Here is a 20,077-nt window from a genome sequence, read left to right on the forward strand (position 1 = left end):
TGTTGACGATCACCAGGGCTGTACATGGTAAAGGAAGGAATGAGGCTCATTACAAGATGATTAGGTCATGTCATGTCGGTTTTGAGTTAAAAGCAGATGGAAAGACTGAGCTAAAACGCTGTCCAATTTTGAGTAACATCACCAGAATGAGAGGAAAGTTGGCATCGGATGCCATACTTGTGGCCTCGAAGGCTGAAAGATGGCAAAATTTAGAAGGGTATTCAGCACAGCAGCATCAATAATGTACGGAGGTGAGGGAGAGGATAGAGATGGGATGGAAACTGAGCTTGGAAACTTGTGGAAAAGATGCCTTCCAGATGAATGTAATGACTTTGACACTTTGGGAAATTATATACTTATGAGGGGAAAATAAAGCAATGATATTCTGGAAGGAAGTTTTAGCAAGAAAAGATAAGATTTCTTTATTAGTCACATGTACATTGAAACACACAGTGAGATGCATCTTTTGCGTAGATTGTTCTGGGGGCAGCCTGCAAGTGTCGCCACGCTCCCGGCGCCAACGTAGCATGCCCACAACTTCATAACCTGTATGTCTTTGGAATGTGGGAGGAAACCGGAGCACCCGGAGGAAACCCACGCAGACACGGGGAGAACGTTCAAACTCCTTACAGACAGTGGCTGGAATTGAACCCAGGTCGCTGGCGCTGTAATAGCGTTACGCTAACTGCTACAAGCAGAGAATGGAAGTGAATATGTACTTAGATAAAGGGACTAAAATTGTGCAACAAAAAGAAGGAGGAAACGTAATATATTTTGTTGTTTGGGAGAAAGAATGAAGTAGAGACAGGTGGAGCTTCAGAGAACCTGTAAGCTAATGGGAGCATCAATGACATCAGGAAAGTTGAGGGTAAACACGAAAATCAAGAGCGTAGAGATGTTACGAGGGTAACTTGTTCAGGTGGATTATTAAATGATTGACTATACAGTATAATGTTACTGATGCTCTTGTTCTGTCAAAATCCTGCTGTTATTTGCAGACAAAATCAGGAACTTTGCAGCTGATAAATAATTCCAGAGTTAAGATCAATTTCCATTCAGAATGATATTCCAAGAATTCAAACCTGGGAGAGAGAAGGATGTTTACTCTATTAAATACCTTTCCAAGGAAAATGGAAGAGAGATGGAAATGAGATAAAGGGGCAAGAACAGAGAACTGGCCCATTCAGCTAGGCCCTCTGTGACATACTTCAACCTGCAGCTTATTCCTTAGACTTCCAGAAGAAGTAAGTAAAGAGCAGAAAATCCACTGATCAATTTAGGAAATAACTGGGAAAATCATTCTTTGGCCTGAAAAACAATCAAATAGGAGATGTAACATAGAATCACAGAAATGGGCCCTTTCAGACCATCTCATACATGCTGACCACGATGCTTGTCTATGCTAACCCCATATGCTTGCATTAGGCCCTTATCCCTCTGTGCCCTTCCTGTCCAAGTGTCTGTCCAAATGCCTTTTAAACATTATAACTGGATCTGCCTTTACCACCTCCTCTGGGAGCTCGCTCCAGAGATGCACCACTCTCTGTGAGAAAAATTTACCCCTCAGATTGAATTTCTCCTCTCTGGTCTTTAACCTGTTCCCTCCAGTTCTAGAGTATGCTGCCCTGTGAAAAATACTCTATCTGTCCTCTCTATGTCTCTCATAATTTTATAATCATCTATAAGGTCGCCCCTCAGCTCCCAGTGACAAATCCAGCCTATCCAATCTCTCTTTATAACAACAGCACTCCATTCCAGGCAACATCCTGGTGGATCTTTTCTTCACTGTTTCCATTGCTACCACATCCTTCCTGTTGTGTGGTGACCAGAACTGTCCACAATAGTCTAAGTGCAGTCTAATCAATGCTTTATACAACAACAGCATGACGTTCCAACTCTTATACTGACTGCCTGAGCCTCTGAAGGAGAGCATACCAAATGCCTTCTTCACTACCCTATCCAACTGTGTCACTATTTTCAGGGAGCTATGGACTTCCATCCCAAGGTCCCTCTGTATGTTAATGTTCCTGAGGTCCCTGCCATTTACTCCGTATGTCCTAGCAGAATTTGACCTCACAACATGCATCACCTCACACAGGTCTGGATTCAATTAATCATTTTGCGCTCCATGTAATCCAGTTGTCTTCTCTTCATGTAAACTTGCGTCCATGTTTCAGAGGAGGTGAAAGCATTCTGATGTTCTGACCAAGAATGCAATGACCCTCTGGGGAACATTACTATTTCCTGTAACCTCGAGCTTGATAGAGTAACCCTTTGCATCCAATCCATATTAAATAACTTACCCACTGAAACTTACTCTTCTTCGTAACATTTTAAAGATTTCAGTCATATTCCATGCTTTTTCTTTCTCCATATTCTCCAAGTTTTTCCTGAGAACTAAGTGCCCTAACATCAGGAGACTGCCCTTCCTCATTTTCTTCCATACCCAAGACTGGACACGGTATTCAGGTGGGATCATTCTAGCTTCTTGCATATTGTAAGTACTGTATCCATTGTCAGCTGACTATACCTCCTATTCACATTCTCCAAAAGTTTTCTGACAATGTCACAAACTTTCAATGTTTGGGGAACAATCCTGCAGGACTTTCTCTTCTTCCACAGCCTTAAATAGGTGATCCTGCATTGGATTACCAAACCTGGGATTACCAATGACTAACTCAAGCATCACAAAGTATTCATCAAGTCTGAAGAGTTTTTCCAAAGCCCAAACTTATTTCCATATGGCCCTAGCTCCTGCTGAGGTCTTGGTGGATCAGAAAAATTATAGCCAACTTTCTCCAATCTTCAACCGTTGTGAAGAATTATGGCTTTTGCATAACCCTTGGGGAATCCAATGATAACTAGTCAACACCATTACCCTAAATCTCATTTCTTGTTTGCATTGATATAACCATCTTTAAATTGAACTTACAGTTGATTTTCAGACCCTCATTTAACCTGTTTCATGTGGCTGCATGTTGAAGGCATTTTTGGAAATTTCAGGTGCATTGTATCTACCAGGCTTCTGACTTGACAGTCTTTCCAAAAATTGTGATGATATTGGTAAGATTGGATCTCTGTATCCAAAAACTGTGTTGGGATTCCTTAGTAACCATGTCCAATTCATCTCTAATAATTTCTTCTGCAACCCATTCTCGACCTGATGTTAAACCTATTGGACTATAATTCCCAAGCTGCACCTTGATCCTTTGGTAAGGCTCTCAGTTTGCGACAGAACTGGTTAATTTGTGACATAATGGATCTCGCAGTTCCAGAAGTGGTCTTTGGGAACTTCCACTCTGTCCAGCACATGGTAAGATTTAGCGCCGTGGGGATCTGTGGCTTACAGCAGGTCTCCGCAGTCTTTGGCCTCTCCCCATCCACTGATTTTTTTTGTGTGGGATTTGATCGAAACTGTAAAATGGATGGGTGTTTGAGGGAATGGGGAAAGAGGAAGGAATGGGATTGGTATCTCTGCTCTACCAGGAAGCCTGCACAAGTTTGATGGCATCAATAACCTACTTCAGTGGCATGAATTAGACTTTGTGGTTCCATAATTGCCCCTCTTTTCTGAGGAGGTTTTTAACTGAAGTCAAATATTTTCTAAAAGAATTCTGCTCTGGTTTAATTGTCTCAGGATGTTGTTGTCTATGGCATAAGACAGAAGAGAAGAGGTATACCACTTGAGGAGGAATGCTATAGGATTTTTAGTAACCTGTTAGTATTCAGCGTGTAGAGGAGCAAATAGATCTGTCCTGAATAAGCCCTGATACTGTGCAAAGTTTGAAGAAGACAGCACGGTGGGAGAAGGTTTTATCACTACAATTGGGGCAGAAATGTAATCTTTCCCTTTAACAGAACCAGCAAATGACAATGAAGTCTGAACACCAATCTTATGGCTGATTGAGAGATTTCTGCGAGTATAATAGCTTGTTACAAAATTAAAATTGACTTTATTGATTCAGGCAGACTCAGTTAGAAATTAGGCTGATCCAATCAACAGTCTCACAGTTAAACTCTCAGTTATTTCTTGATGTTTTAATATAATGTGATAGGTATTATATCTGACTAGTGAAAGCATAGTAACTCTTTCAAATTGCATTAACAATGTGCCTTTCTCATTGGACCTGGTGGACAGAATTATAAACTGATCAATTCAGACTGCTTCAGATTTGATTTAGTCTAAACGACAGCTTTTACTCTCAGCTCAGTGAACTGTGACTCTAACAGTGGGCTTTCACTATTTGCTTTTAGGTAAACATCTACACACTGCGGCTACCTTCATTTCCTCTGGGGTCCAATCAGCAGGTAAGCTTTGAACAACCTAAAATGCTGCTTATTGGAAAACTTTTGTGAAAGATGCTGAGCTGCCATTGGTGGAGATGGAGTTATTTTTTGATATGCCGTGTCTACAATATCACTGTCTTTAAGTGTGATATCAAGCACCACTAATGCATGATTGCATGACTGCAAATTCTGAATACAATCTCTGTGAAAATTGAAGAAAAGAAATCCAAATAGGTTTGCCAAGCCCTTTGCTATTTCCCTGCATGGTGTAGCAGTCTTGCTTTGTGTAATCTCAGTGAGACGTTGTCTTTGTGAAAAATATTGCGGCTTAACCCCAGACTTTGTGAATATATCAAGGAAACAGAACTGGAGTGGAACTGAACCACACAAGGACACACTGCCGTATCCCTGGCTTGTTCACCGGGTTGGTGCCGAATTGATTGATCATGACCAGAGAGTTTCAGTAACAGAGCTACCACAGCTCAGCTTTGTAATCCAAGCTAAAAGAACATGACGGACAGAGAGTCCAACTGTAGTAGGATTGTGTGATGGCAAAGGAAATAAGATGGTTTTTTAGCTTTCCACTACTTAGTATATGAAAATTATTGAGTTGTCAAAGTCCGTGACTGAGGGTGGTGCCAGCGGAGGCTACACATGCCTCTAGACTCTGATCAAGCCTGAAGACTTGACCACAAAGTTCAGGCTGACACGCAGGTCCACTGCCAACAGATTACCCTGTCCGACCTCTCAACTGAACAGAAAGATCATTCAGCGTTTATCAAAGAAAGGCAAGGGAGTTTTTTTCAGAGTCAGGTTGCCTTCTATCCTTAAAAAAAAAGATGACCAGGCCTTCATTTCATGGCTGCTAGTGTGAGGCCGTGTTGTGGGTTAATGGGGTACTCTATTTCCAACATGCTTGCTGTAAGACTCTTTGTGATGTCTTGAAGCCATGTAGGTGCCTCACAGAGATTAATTGTTTGGTTCATTCGGGGGGAGGTGTACAAAGGAGACAGAATGTAGGGAGGGAGAAATAAGAGAAGAGCACAGTCAGCCATGGGAAGGGAACATGGTGATAAGGAGAAGGAATACACTTTGATTAATTCATGATGCTGTATATATTGTTCATCCCTCTGAACTGGAAGTGATTAACAGTGAGCCAGACTAGTGAGTGTGGAGTCACATCCAGGCCACACTGGGTGAGAATGGCACATTCCCTGTCCTGAAGGACAATAATGAACATAGAACATTACAGCACAGTACAGGCCCACGATGTTGTGCCGACATTTTATCCTGCTCTAGGATCTATCTAACCCTTCCCTCCCACATCGCCCACTATTTTTCTATCATTCATGTGTCTCTTAAATGTCCCTAATGTATCTGCCCCCACGACCTCTGCCGGCAGTGCGTTCCACGCACCCACCACTCTCTGTGTAAAAAAACTTACCTCTGACATCCCCCTTAAACCTTCCTCCAATCGCCTTAAAATTATGTCCCCTCATGTTAGCCATTGTCGCCCTGGGAAAATGTCTCTGACTGTCCACTCGATCTATGCCTCTTATCATCTTGTACACCTCTATCAAGTCACCTCTCATCCTCCTCCTCTCCAAAGAGAAAAGCCCCAGCTCGCTCAACCTATCAATGAACTGAGCGCATTTTCTCGACAACCCAGTAGTTCACAGTTACCCTCACTGACACGACTGTGGCAGTCCAGATTTATTCAATGGCTTCAATTTGAATTCTCCAGCTGCTGTGTGATATCTATTGCTGTGACACAAGAAACGATGTACCTGTGCACCTATACCCTGGGTTACCAACACACAATCTCCTACAGCGTTCCCTGGACATTCCTGTTTACCTTCAATGGATTTGCACCTCAGAGAAATTAATGTTGGGATGAATTCTAGACCATGCCAACAGGCCCAGTGAGCAATTTCTGTGTCCATGGCAACATACTTTTTTATTCATTTTACGGGCAAAGCCCGACATTTATTGCCTGTCCCTCTCCGCCCTTGTGAAGGTAATCGTGATCTGCTTTCTTGAAGCCTTTCACCATCTGAAGAGGGAATCCCGGGATTTAGACCCAGTGATAATGAAGGAACAGAGAATTTATTTCCAAATCTGGGTGGTGTGTGAATTGGGAGGGTGCAATATGCAATTGGTCGTGTTCTCGTGAACCTGCTGCCCTTGTGCACTTTTGGTGGTAGAGGTCATGGGACTGGGAGATGATGTTGGAGTAGCCCAGGCAAGTGTTTCCTCGTTGGCTGCACCACTGTGCCAGTGGCGTTGGGGTAAATGTCGAGGGTGGTGAATGAACTGCCAGTCAACCAGACCTCACGCAGTGTTGCAGCTACAGTTATCCAGACCAGTGGATCAAAGTGATCACAACGCCAGTAGTCAGTCTGCCATCGATTCCGTGCACTCTCAGCAAAACGCATCTTTAGGATCTCCACATAATCACTGTGCACATTTTTATGATTTAATTCAACTGGAATTTAAGAGCTTGGCAACCAGGCAAGTGTTTGTGATACACCATTATCAGCTATTGAAACGTGGTCTTAAACACATGTGATTTCATTTGCTGAAAGTGTTTACATTTGATTTCAGTTACCCTCTTGGATTCATTTGACCTGAATCTGGTTTTTATTTCACTGCTAAGTGGTCTCTGTTATGAAGGTGACTGTGAAAATGGGAGACAGTCTGCTTCCTGACAACTGATACAGGCACGGGTTACCATAGAAACAGCAATCCCGCAAATACCTTCCAGCTTTGCCGCACGCACTTCCAACATGCATGGTTGCTGTTGGCTGCAGACAATCTGCTTTATGGGGTTCTAGATTTGAAGTGGAATAAAATGCCAAGTATTTCCAAATGTGCCTTGTCCAAATACTTAAATCACTTAAATCAGCAAAAAGGAAATTAATAGGGAATTAAATGACTGCATTCGGTAACAAATTGCTAATTCCACAAATCTAGTGATTAACCTCGCTCCATCAGGAGAAGCTAATCATTAACAAATATATTTAAATATATTGTTTTTTTTTAAATGCAATGGAGCTAGATGAAAAGATACCAGGGAGATAAAGCAAACTTTTCTTATTCAAAGAGTAGCCATGATCAGAAGCTCACTGCTTAGAGGGGTGTGTAAATATAATCGCTCAGTGTCTTCAAAAGAGAATTATACACTGAGCAAGAGTAATATGGATGGCTGTAGAGAAAGGACAGGGGAAATGGGAGTGATGGGGCGGTCTTACTAGGACCAGTACAGACTTGATGCCCTGAATGGTCTCCTTCTGTACTCTGACAATTCTATCATTAGAACACAGAACAGTTCAGCACCAGGCAGGCCGTTCGGCCTAAGATGTGCCAAACTTGATGCCGATTTATACTAAATGTCCTCATCCTGTGTATCGTCCATATCCTTCCATTCCCTTCATACTCATGAGTCTATCTAAAAGCCTCTTAAACACCACCAAACTGCCAGCTTCCCCTACCACCCCTGGTAACCCATTCCAGGCACCTGTGTAAAAAAAAACTTGCCCCTCAAGTCACCTTTAAACCTCCCCCTTCTAACCTTAAAAGCATGTCCTCTGGTGTTTGACATTTCTACCCTGGGGAACAGCTTCTGACCGTCTACCCTACCTATACCTCTCATAATTTTAAAAAAACCTCTGTCAGGTCTCCCCTCAGCCTCTGGCGCTCTAAGGACAACAACCCAAATTTGTTCAACCTGTCTTTAGAGCTCATACCCTCCAATCCAGGCAGCATCCTGGTAAACCTCTTCTGACCTTTTCCGCAGTCTCCATATCCTTCCTATAATGGGGCAACCAGAACTGCACGCAATACTCCAAGTGCAGTCTGACTAAAGTTTTATACAGCTGCAGCATGGCTTCCTTACTCTAATACTCAACACCCCTACCAATGAAGGCAAGCATGCCATATGCCTTCTTTACCACCTTATCCACTTGTATGGCCACTTTCAGTGAACTATGGACCTGGACCCCAAGATCTCTCTGTACCTCAATGCTATTAATGGGCCTATCATTAACTTTATACTTTCTCCTTTCATTTGACCTCCCAAAGTGCAACACCTCACACCTGCCCGGATTAAACTCCATCTGCCACATCTCTGCCCATACCTGTAACTGGTACCTGATCAAAGTGGGCAATTTTCAAAACAGGGATCTATAGAGCTGTTTTATCTTAACATACATAAGATGGTGGAGCCTGAGTTTTGTCCTTCAGGAATTTAATTTATTTCCTTCAAGCTCAGTGGGTGCACATGTCTGCAAACACAAAATGGCACCAGCCAAGGGCCAAAACAGTGACACAAGGTAAGCCCCTAAAAGCGTTATGACCCTTGCTGGCTTGGAGAACAACCATCAAGTGTGCACACATATATATGTCACTGTAAGAATATATCCTATTCAACTGCAGGATGCATCATGTTAAAGTCCATTCCTGCTGATACTAACGAAAATATGTGCACATTTTCAACTAGGAGTCACTGGACAGTCAGGAGTCGGTAAAAGGCTGCGCCAGTTTTCATTGGCTGCACCAACAGTCCTGAGGACAGTTGGTGCTGGGATTAGCAAACCACATGGAAACACCAGGCAAAACTGGGAGCTGCTGAAGAATGGGTCCTATTTCCTTCAGCTACACTTGTCCGGTACGGCACGGTAGTGTAGCGGTTAGCGTAACACTATTACAGCGCCAGCGACTCAGGTTCACTTCCGGCCGCTGACTGTAAGGAGTCTGTACGTTCTCCCTGTGCCTGCGTGGGTTTCTTCCGGGTGCTCCGGTTTCCTCCCACATTCCCAAGATGTACGGGTTAGGAAGTTGTGGGCGTGCTATGTTGGCGCCGGAAGCGTGGCGACACATGTGGGCTGCCCCCAGAACACTCTACACAAAAGATGCATTTCACTGTGTGTTTTGATGTACTGTATATGTGAATAATAAAGATATCTTAAACGCATTGAATTCTTGGAACTACTGACAAAATTTGTATGGAAATTTCCAAAGTGTTCTCATAATGCCGCCTTAAGTTAAATAAAACAGAAAATACTGGAAATACTCAGTGGGTCAGGCAGCATCCATGCAGAGAGAAACAGAATTAAAATTTCAGGTCTCTGCTTCCCCTCCACAGATGTCCCTTGACTTGCCAACTATTTCTAGCTATTTCTGGATTATTTCAGATTTACAGTATTTTCCATACTATTTGGCTCATCGAGTCTGTCGGATCACAGACCAATCAAATTCCCCACTATTTTATCCCTTTAACATCTCCCCACATTCATATCAATTCACCCCCTTCCCAGACTCTACTACTCACCTACACTCTGTGGGCAATTAACTGACTAACCCGCATGTCTTTGGGATGTGGGAGGAAACCGGAGCACCCTGGGGAAACCCACACAGTCACAGGGGGAACGTACAAACTCCACACACAGACAGGAATCCAGATCAGTAGCCAAGATTGAACCCAGGTCTCTGGTACTCTGCTGTAGCAGGCTCTTCAAACTGACCACACCTTTGCTTTTCGCTTTTGAACATGATCTTAACTTTGTTGGCAGGCAAAATTTATAACATTTAAACAAAGGTTCCACTACGTTTACAGTAAGATTAATACTACAGCAGCAGAGACCTCATTCTCTATATTTTCTTCAGAGGTTCTTAACCCTTCTGGTCAAACTATAGCATACGGCATTATTCTCCATAATATCTTTAAGGTTTGAATCCACTCCAGTATATTCTGCAGTTTCCAGTTTATCCCTACACATTATATAATGTTCTTCAATGATATGGACACAGTTCACAGCAACCTGATTAATGTAGTAACATCATTATTGTAAGAAAATATTTCAAGGTGCTTCACAGGAATATTTTCAGCTAAAATTTGATACCAGGTCACATAAGAAAATGTTAGGAAACGTGACTAAATTCTTATGATGGGCTTTAAGGAGCATCTTGAGTAGAAATACTTGAGCAAGATTTACAGGTCGACATTTTATTTTTCATTAATTTTCCAGTTTTCAGTTTGCTCGGTATTTCCAGGGACATGTAGTTCTGACTGCGAGGCTGGATAAAACAGATCGTGCGCCTATTAAATGACATGTGCCCTGTGTCACACATGCAGCTTTGACAACAGTTGCAGCTCCTGTCACACATGCAGCGGCAGGAGCTGCAGCTGTCGTCAGAAGCTCCACTTATCTTCGAGCAAGGCTTGAAGTGTAAATGAACTGCCTCAGTGAGCGATCACACTGCTTAATATTAATGAGTGCCGCAGTAATTTTCAGACCTGAAATAGGGACGAAGCCAATTAAAATAATTTTTTCCTCCATAGTTATTCAGATTGCAAATAGAGCCGGTGCCACAGAAATCAAACCCACAAAAGTTCCTGCGTACACCAGGAAAATCCAAACAGCAGCCATGCTTTCGTATTGTGTTTGAAAGCCCCCATGCCCCTGTCTGCCCTGCTCTGTCGAGTTTAAGGTCTTTTTGAATCAAGGACTGAGACGCAGGTAAGGTATGAGGGGGCCTCATGGAACTACCTTGTCGCTTTCTTCAAAGAAGAAAATACAAAGTGTTTGTCAGTCTAGTAATCCAGTAACTGAGCTCCTCACTGTCATTGGACATGAACTCAAGGCACATTTTGATCTGCAGAATTGTTAACTATATGGTTGCTTAATGCAAACCCACAGTACTTACATCATTTAAACAAGGTTTCCACTGCATTTACGGTAAGGTTATCACTGCAGTTGTGGAGACCTCATTCTCTATATTTTCTTCAGAGGTTCTTAACCTTGCTGGTCAAACCATAGCACATAGAATTATTCTCCACAATATCTTTATGGTTTGAATCCGCTCTGGTATATTCTACAGATTGGTATTGGATTAATATTGTCACAGGTACTGAGGCACAGTGAAAAACTTGTCTTGTATATGATTCGTACAGATTAATTCATTACACAGTGCATTGAGGTAGTACAGGGTAAAACAATAACAGAATACAGAGTAAAGTGTCACAGCTACAGAGGAAGTGCAGTGCAGATAGACAATAAGGTGCAAGGTCATAACAAGGTAGATTGTGAGGTCAAGAGTCCATCTCTTTGTATAAGGGAACCATTCAATAGTCTCATAGTGGGATAAAGGCTGTCCTTGAGCCTGGTGGTATGTGCCCTCAGGCTCCTGTATCTTCTGCCTGATGGGAGAGGGGAGAAGAGAGAATGACCTGGGTGGGTGGGGTCTTTGATTATGCTGGTTGTTTCACCAAGGCAGTGAGAGGTAAAGATCATGAGAGGTAAAGAGAGTCCATGAAGGGGAGGCTGGTTTCCATGATGTGCTGAGCTGTGTCCACAACTCTCTGCAGTTTCTAGTGGTCCCGGGCAGAGCAGTTGCCATACCAAGCCGTAATGCATCCAGACAGGATGCTTTCTATGGTGCATCGATAAAAGTTGGTGAGTGTCAAAGGGGACATGCCAAATTTCTTTAGCCTCCTGAGGAAGCAGAGGCACTGGTGAGCTTTCTTGGCCATGGTGTATACGTGGTTGGACCAGGACAGGCTATTGGTGATGTTCACTCCAAGGAACTTGAAGCTCTCAAACCTCTCGACCTCAGCACCATTGAAGTCATTGACCAGCTCTTTTGTTTTGCTGGCATTGAGGGAAAGGTTGTTGTCATGACACCATGTCACTAAGCTCTCTGTCTCCTTCCTGTACTCCGACTCATCGTTATTTGGGATATGGCCAACTATGGTGGTATCATCTGCAAACTTGTAGATGGAGTTAGAGCAGAATCTGGCCACACAGTCATGAGTGTATAGGGAGTAGAGTAGGGGGCTTAGGATGCAGCCTTGTGGGGCACCAGTGTTGAGAGTAATCGTGCTGGAGTTATTGCTGCCTATCCTCACTGATTGCGGTCTATTGGTCAGGAAGTCAAAGATCCAGTTGCAGAGGGAGGTTTTGAGTCCTGGGTCTCGGGTTTGGTGATGAGTTTGCTTGGAATTATAGTATTGAAGGTGGAGCTGTAGTCAATAAACAATAGTCTAACGTAGGTGTCTTTACTGTCCAGGTGCTCCAGAGATGAGTGTAGGGCCAGGGAGATGGCATCCACTGTAGACCTGTTTTGGCGACAGGCGAATTGCAGTGGGTCCAGGTTGTCTGGGAAGCTGGAGTTGATGCGTGCCATGACCAACCTCTTGAAGCACTTCATGATAGTGGATGTCAGAGCAATTGGTCGGTAGTCATTAAGGCATGTTACCTTGCTTTACTTAGATAGTGGTCTTCTTAAAACAGGTGGGAACTTCACATTGAAGCAGGGAGAAGTTAAGTATGTCTGCAAATACCCCTGCCAGCTGATCTTCACAATATCTGAGCACACGGCCAGGGACACCATCCGGACCAGATGCTTTCTGTGGGTTCACTCTCTGGAAGACTGATCTTACATCCTCAACAGTGACCATGGGTTCACGTGCATCGGAGACTGTCAGGGTGGGTGGTGACAACCCAATCCCCTTCTGTTCAAAACATGCACAGAATGCGTTAAGCTCATCGGGAAGGGATGCGCTGTGGTCGATGATGCTGCCCGACTTTGTTTTGTAGCCCATTATAAGCCCTGCCACAACTGACGGCTGGTCTGGGACTCGATTTTGGACTGGTGTTGTCTCTTGGCATCTCTGATAGCTTTACGGAGGTCATACCTTGATTTCTTGTAAAGGTCAGGGTCACCTGATTGGGATGAGGCAGTTTCTGGTTTATCACTACACTTTATAAAATGTGCTTCAATGTTTTGGATGCAGCTCAGAACAACTTGATTAATTTAATAACATCATTATTGTAAGAAACCCCTGACAGTGGTCTTGCACACCAAGTGTCTTCTTGAACTCAGTCTGCTCTCTTTCAGACTTAATCCAGTAATTGAAAACAAATCCTCCTTTCATATCAATATCCTTTCTTGTCTTTTGCTGTGGAGTTCTGACTTGATGCAATTCAACTTCGTCTCACTGCCAGTCAGTGCTGCAGGCAGGTCTACTGGTGAACATTGTCCACTGTCCACTGCACCAAAAATATCTCGAAGAAGTCATCCTGAATGGACGACCGTTTTGTTTCAATCATTTGAGAGTAATCGAGTAAACAACCAGACACCTTTAAGAATGGGAGAGGATGAAGGAGCAAGGAACTGCCTTGAAAAGTGTTGGACTGATTTTCAAATTTACTTGAATAAGTGCTCATTTCCTGCTGCCTCATTATCTCTTGTATACTTCTGACAGGGGAACAGATGTACTCACGATCAGGAGGTTAAACGGTGTTCAGATTTCAATAGGCCGATAGTTATAAGGCTTAGTCATACCCAGAACAGCCAAATGGTGCTTGTGAAAGAATAGATTTCTAGTGTTAAATCTGGGATCAAAGTAATCACCCTTTTTGAGGATAATGCTAAGTGCATCTTGATTTTGCAAAGGGTGTGGTGAATAATTTCTATAAGGTTGCTTGCTGATATATTTGCAGAATAAATGGGACTGCATTAAGAGGGGAAAAGACCGTGACCGGATGGTCATAAGAAGTAGGGATAGGAGGAGGCCATTCAGCCCCTCAAGCTGGCTCCGCCGTCCAATAGGATCGTGGCTGTGGTCTTGTTGTGGCTGAGTTATGAAGGTGTGGTGCATTGGTACTGTGGGCGGGAGTTGAGATTTGATGACACATTCCTTGTCATTGATCAGGTGTGCAAGGTGCTTGAACTCCTTACACTGCTAAAGGCAAGGTCAAAGTCGAGTTTATTGTCAGATACACAAGTAGATGTGTGCACAGGTGCAATGAAAAACTTACTTGCAGCAGCATCACAGGCACATAGTCAGCATTCACAAGAAAAACAAGAAAAAGGTGGAGGCTGATACGATAGGGTCTTCCAAGAGGCTGTTAAATCGGTATATGGAGCTGAGTAAAATAGAGGGCTATGGGTAAGCCTAGTAATTTCTAGGGTAGGGACATGTTCAGCACAGCTTTGTGGGCCAAAGGGCCTGGATTGTGCTGTAATTATTCTATGTTCTAAACATAAATTATACACAATTTTTACAAGAAAGAACACAATTAGAACAAAAAGCAAGGTCCATTTTAGTGCAAAGTGATCAAAGTGGTCATAGTTTTGCTGAACTGTAGTGATTAGGGTTATGCTGATTGGTTCGAGAACCAAATGGTTGAAGGGAAGTAGCTGTTCTTGAACCTGGTGGTGTAGGACTTCAGGCTTCTGTACCTCCTGCCCAATGGTAGCTGCGAGAAGATGGCATGGCCCGGATGGTGGGGATCTTGGATGATGGATGTTGCCTTCTTGAGGCAGCACCTCATGTAGATACTCCCAATGGTGGGGTGGATTGGGCTGAGTCTCTGCAGCTTCTGATGTTCCTGCTCTTTCAAATTGCCATACCAGACCATGATGCAACTAGTCAGGACATTTTCAACAGTACATCTGTGGACGTTTGTTCGAGTATTTGGTGACAAGTCAAACCCCCTTAATCTCCTAAGAAAATAAAGATGCTGGCGTGCCTTCCTTGTGATTGCATCTCTGTGCTGGGCCCAGGACAGGTCATCTGATATGTTAACGCCCAGGAATTCAAAGCTGCCGACTCTTCCCACCGTCGATCCCCCAATGTAGACTGGTGCACGTTCACCCTCCTTCCCCTTCCTGAAGTCAACAATCAGCTCTTTAGTTTTACTGACGTTGAGCGAGAGGTTGTTGTTGTGACACCACTGAACCAGGTGTCCTATCCCGCTCCTGTACGCTGACTCACCACCACCTGTGATTCATCCAATAAAGGTGGTGTCGGCAAATTTGTATATGGCATTGGAGCTGTGCTTAGGTGTACAACTTCAATTACAAGATTCATTACAGGTTCAATAGCTACCATGACGATATTTTTGAGTTTGACAAATGGTTCCATTGAATTCCAGATTTACAATGGGAGCACACTAACAGGCAAGGCACCTCTGAATGTTCAAACACCTTTGCTGGGACAGTGTTTCACCTGGATGGTCCAATAGTTTCTGAGGACAGAGAACCTAGACACCCAAAACTAGTGTTGTGACACTGACTCTCTGGGTACACAAATATCTTAATTATTGACAGACAGAGCAAATATATCTCTGACCATGCTTTGGCATGCTGGTATGGAAGTTTCCTTGATCTCTGTCATGATGATGCAGAATAACACAACTGAAGGTTTCTGACACCTGGTTTCATGCAGCCCAGTTAATGTACCCCATTGTCTTACATTTCTGCAGACGAGAATATCTCATGGTCATGTCAGTTTACAAACCATGTCTCTGAGCAGCATCCTGCCGTGAGCCAGCAGCCTGTGCTCTGCAAAGAACATTGTTTACAAAGCTGTCCTTCTAAACTGATTACTGCTTGCAGTTTACATTGGAACTGAAGACCACTTCCCGTTTGAATCAATGCCTGCTGTATTCACATAAATCCATCACTCCCGAATCCCCAACAGTGGAAGGTCGCTGGAAAGCAGAGGGTTGCTGTGGTTCAGTCCCCAGCTCTTAGGTTGCCCGTGCTCACTGGTGTCTAAGAGCAAGGGCCTGCGGAACCTTAGGGTCCCAGTGGCTGTCTACCCTAGTTGCCTTCCTGCCTCCAGTTAGCTGACTCTCTCTGCCATTGGATTGGTGCTCTGCGATCCCACTGGTTCTGTAGAAAGAACCTATGCAGGATGGTACGGGTCCAGCGCCCTAAACATCCTCCAGGATTGGCTGCAGAAGTTTGGGGGGTAGTGCTTCAGAACCTTACCGGCCCTGTAACAATTTCCAACAGCGCAGTGGCTGCTTGGTAGTAGCACTACAAAGTGAATCCCTGGAGTAGGAACCTCTGTCACCTTGCCGATTGAAACACGTTTCTTTTGCACTGTCCTTCTGATAAGTTGCAGTCAGTGAATTGCCATGCATGGACATGCTAACTCACTGTCTGTAACCTTTCAGTATGTAGCTGCACTGCCTGAGCCATCAATTCATTTGAAAGGACACAGGGACAAAGGTTAGCAATAGATTGGCAAGGGTAAAGGGTGGACCTGCATGGCACTGCAACATGGCCCCTGGTTCATCACACTGATTGTTTGAGTATGTGAGGCAGAGCAGAGAGTGGGAAGGAAATGGGGACGGGAAACCTGCTGTCCGTGACCCCAACTCTCACCACCTGCTAAACCCTCTCTGCCCGTAATGTCAACGTTGCTCTGTTCGAGATGACCCTGGTATCATAGGCAAGCCTCCTCGTTTCTTCACTCACCCTTAGATATTGTGCTGGGTTTCCAGCAAGAATCATGGGGTGGGTTAACGTGTGCCTTATTGACATGGGTGAGGCACCCAAAGACTGTGTGAATGCTGGCAAAGTATCAAGTATGGCCAAACGGTGAAGTTATTTTGGGGGCAACACTAAGTATTGACCTGGGGGCTTGAGTGAAAGAAGAACTTGTGAGGTGCCCCACTTTTGGTGGAGGGAATTTCCTGTTAAGTGGAATCTGAGACCTCATTGTCTCCACACACAGCAGCACGTGGCCTGGTGAGCATTATGCTTTGATTAGATTCATTTGTCAATGCAAGCATGCCAGGCATTTTTGTTCAGCCTAGTGCCTGGGATTTAAGCAGTCAGTCAGCGTTTGGAACCGTATTGTTAATCTCCTGTCTATTACTTCATCACCTGATATCAATGAACCAATTCCATTGGCTTCAGATTCTTGGAACCAGAGTGCATTAATGGCAAACAGTGCAGAGCGGATTCAGATGTGGTCTAGCCTGAGAACCAGTTGGGCGTGAGGCTGTGGCCAGCACAGATCCCACTTTGCACCCCCTGCAGTCTAAATTCATCAGGTATCAAGGCCAAGTTTTGCTTTGATGGTCTTCAAGCTTTATTTTTAAGAAGAGAGCCAATAGTTCTGTTTGTATGAATGCAAGTCAGAAACTCTGGGGCATGCAGGTGTTGTCAATGTAGTCTTGGCTTCTTTATTATTAAGATAATATCTTTGTTATTAAAATCTTTATTATTAAAATGTCTTTAAACAAATAGTCTCAATATCCTCAAGGCTAGAACTTCTCTGTAATGGCATCCAGACTGTTTTTCAAATGGTATTGATGAAATTGCATCACAGACAAAATCTCCAGAAGAATTACCCCATTAAAGTGAGCCGTAAAAACTCAACAGGAGACACCTAGCTCAGGGCTATTGGGAGAGTACATATGATGCTATTGTGATTTTCAGTTACAACTGAAGGCAAGGTTTTTGAACAAATTAGTTGCATGTGTCCCTCCTGATTAATATGCTGAGTACCAAAAGGAATAAAGATCAAATCTTCTAATTCTAACGAACAACAGTAATTACTGACTCATTTCTATTTTGTGTTCGTCTTTTCATTCCACTGTTAATTGTCCGTCAAAAGACATAACTAATTGGTTTTAGGGATAAAGATGGATTACGTCATGGTTCTTATGAGCTTAATCCTGTTAAATTGAATTGTTTGGGTTTTATTCATATTGTACAATGAGAAAAATGGTTCTGTGGTGATCAGTTGGTAGTTAATTCACATTAAATAAAATGAGGTTATGAAAGAAGTTGTATGAATAAGATGAGACATTCTGGAAGGTTGTTTGACTACTACTTAAAATAAATTAGACACTTCACCATACACAGCGGCACAGCTAAGTGGAGCTGCTGCCTCCCAGCTCCAGAGTCCCAGGTTCAATCCTGACCTCAGGTACTTCTTAAGTGGAGTTTGCGCGTTCTCCCCGCGGCTGCGCGGGTTTCCTCCCGGTGCTCCGGTTTCCTACATTCCAAAGACGTGCGGGTTGGTAGGTTAGTTGGACTCTGTGAGTTGCCTGCAGCACGAATCTGGGGGCTTTGATGGGAATGCGGGGAGAATAAAATGGGTTACTGTAGGTTTTGTGTAGATGAGTGGTTGACAGTCGGCACATATTCAATAGAATGAAGGGTCTGTCTCTGTGCTGGATCTCTCTGTGACTCATCAAAAGCAGATTTCACCACAACTTTGAGAAAGCGTAAGTAATCTAATGATGAATCAATGTTTGAAACACTACTTAACATCCAGAGAACAGATTTTATGTTTATCCTGTCTGCAGATGGTACCATCTTGACTGAAATTTTTTTCTCTCTTTTGAACTTTTTTACTTTACTTTCTCCTCTCACAACCGACGTGAGAGCGCACTCACTGAAGAGATCCGGATGCACGTGACACTTACCCTCCTCTATAGCACCATCTCATTCTACCCGCGTCATAAAGGAAACCATTGAAGACAAGTGGCTTTAATCCTTGTAAAAGAAACTGAAAGCCTATTTTTTAGAGTTATGGTGTCTCAAATTCCTCTCTTCACCTTTGTCTATTCTTTACCCATCGCACAAGGGTCAGAAGACGTTAGTTATGGGGAGAGACTGGACAGGCTGGGCCTGTTTTCTCCGAAGCGAAGGAGGTTGAGGGGTGACCTGATGGAAGTGTTTGAGTTTGAAAGGAATAAATAGGACAGATAGTCAACGTCATTTTTCCCATGGTAGGGGTGCCAAAAACTAGCGGGCATGGGTTTGAGATGAGAGAAAGGAGTTACAAAGGGGATCTGAGGGATAAGACTTTTTACACAGAGAGTGGTTGATGCCTGGAACTCACTGCCAGAGGAGGTGGTGAAGTCAGATACAATCACTCGGTCGGTGTAAGCGGCATTTAGACAGACACTTAAATAGGCAAGGTATTGGAGGATTTGGTTCTAATGCAGGCAAGTGGGATTAGTGTAGACGGGTAAAAAGGAAAGCATGGACATGGTGGGCCAAAAGGCCTGTCTCTGTGCTGTACAATGTTCTGGCTTTGCTCAGTTGCTTGGAGAAACCCAAAGGTTGACCGTTGGGCAGGCACGGTAGTGTAGCGGTTAGCATAATGCTATTACAGCGCCAGCAACCAGGGTTCAATTCCCACCGCTGTCTGTAAAGAGTTTGTACGTTCTCCACTCTTCTGCATGGGTTTCCTCCGGGTGCTCCGGTTTCCTCCCACATTCCAAAGACATACGGGTTAGGAAGTTGTGGACGTGCTATGTTGGCGCCAGAAGTGTGGCGACACTTGCGGGCTGACCCCAGAACACTGTATGCAAAGATGCATTTCACTGTGTGTTTCAATGTACATGTGACTAATAAAGATCTTATCTTATCTTATCTTATCTTATCTTATCTTATCTTATCTTATCTTATCCTGAGAGATGGGTTTCCAGGTAAGAATGTCTGAATCACTTTCTTGAAGACCCCAAGTGAACCAGGTGACTTTTTATAATTATCCAGTAGTTTTACTGATACTAGGTTTTTGTTCCACATTTTATCAAATTATGTAAATTCCCAACCGCCACAGTGGGATTCGAACACAGGCAGCACAGTGGCACAGTCAGTAGAGCTGCTACCTCACTGCTTCAGTGACTGGAGTTCAATCCTGACCTCGGGTGCTGTCTGCGTGTGTTTCCCTTAGGTATTCCGGTTTCCCCTCACCTCCCAAAACCCTGCAGATTGACAGGTTAATTGGCTGCTGTAAATTTCCCTTGATGTGGTAGGACCTGGGGGGAGTTAACTGGAAAGTGGGAAGAGTAAAATGTTTAGAGTAGGGTTAGTGTGAAACGTCGGCATGGACTCAGAAGGCCAAAAGACCTGTTTCCATTCCGTATCTTTCCATGAATCTATCTGTGACTCTTGACATTGGATCAATATCCAGGCTTCTGGACACTAGTCCAATAACTCTGTTACTCTACCAAAATTGGACATGTTC

General features: G+C 43.7%; 1 protein-coding gene across 1 annotated transcript in view; it reads left to right on the top strand.

The window, feature by feature from the left end:
- The first annotated feature begins 4,262 nt into the window (after nucleotides 1-4,262).
- Nucleotides 4,263-20,077, top strand: part of LOC127581976 (tenascin-like) — a 283,091-nt gene continuing 267,276 nt past the window's right edge. The window contains exon 1 of the mRNA XM_052036811.1: nucleotides 4,263-4,308. The gene's annotated coding sequence lies outside the window, so the exon portion shown is untranslated. The remainder of the gene's footprint in view (nucleotides 4,309-20,077) is intronic.

This window comes from Pristis pectinata, chromosome 23, assembly GCF_009764475.1.
Source record: "Pristis pectinata isolate sPriPec2 chromosome 23, sPriPec2.1.pri, whole genome shotgun sequence".
In the NCBI taxonomy this organism is placed as follows: domain Eukaryota; kingdom Metazoa; phylum Chordata; class Chondrichthyes; order Rhinopristiformes; family Pristidae; genus Pristis; species Pristis pectinata.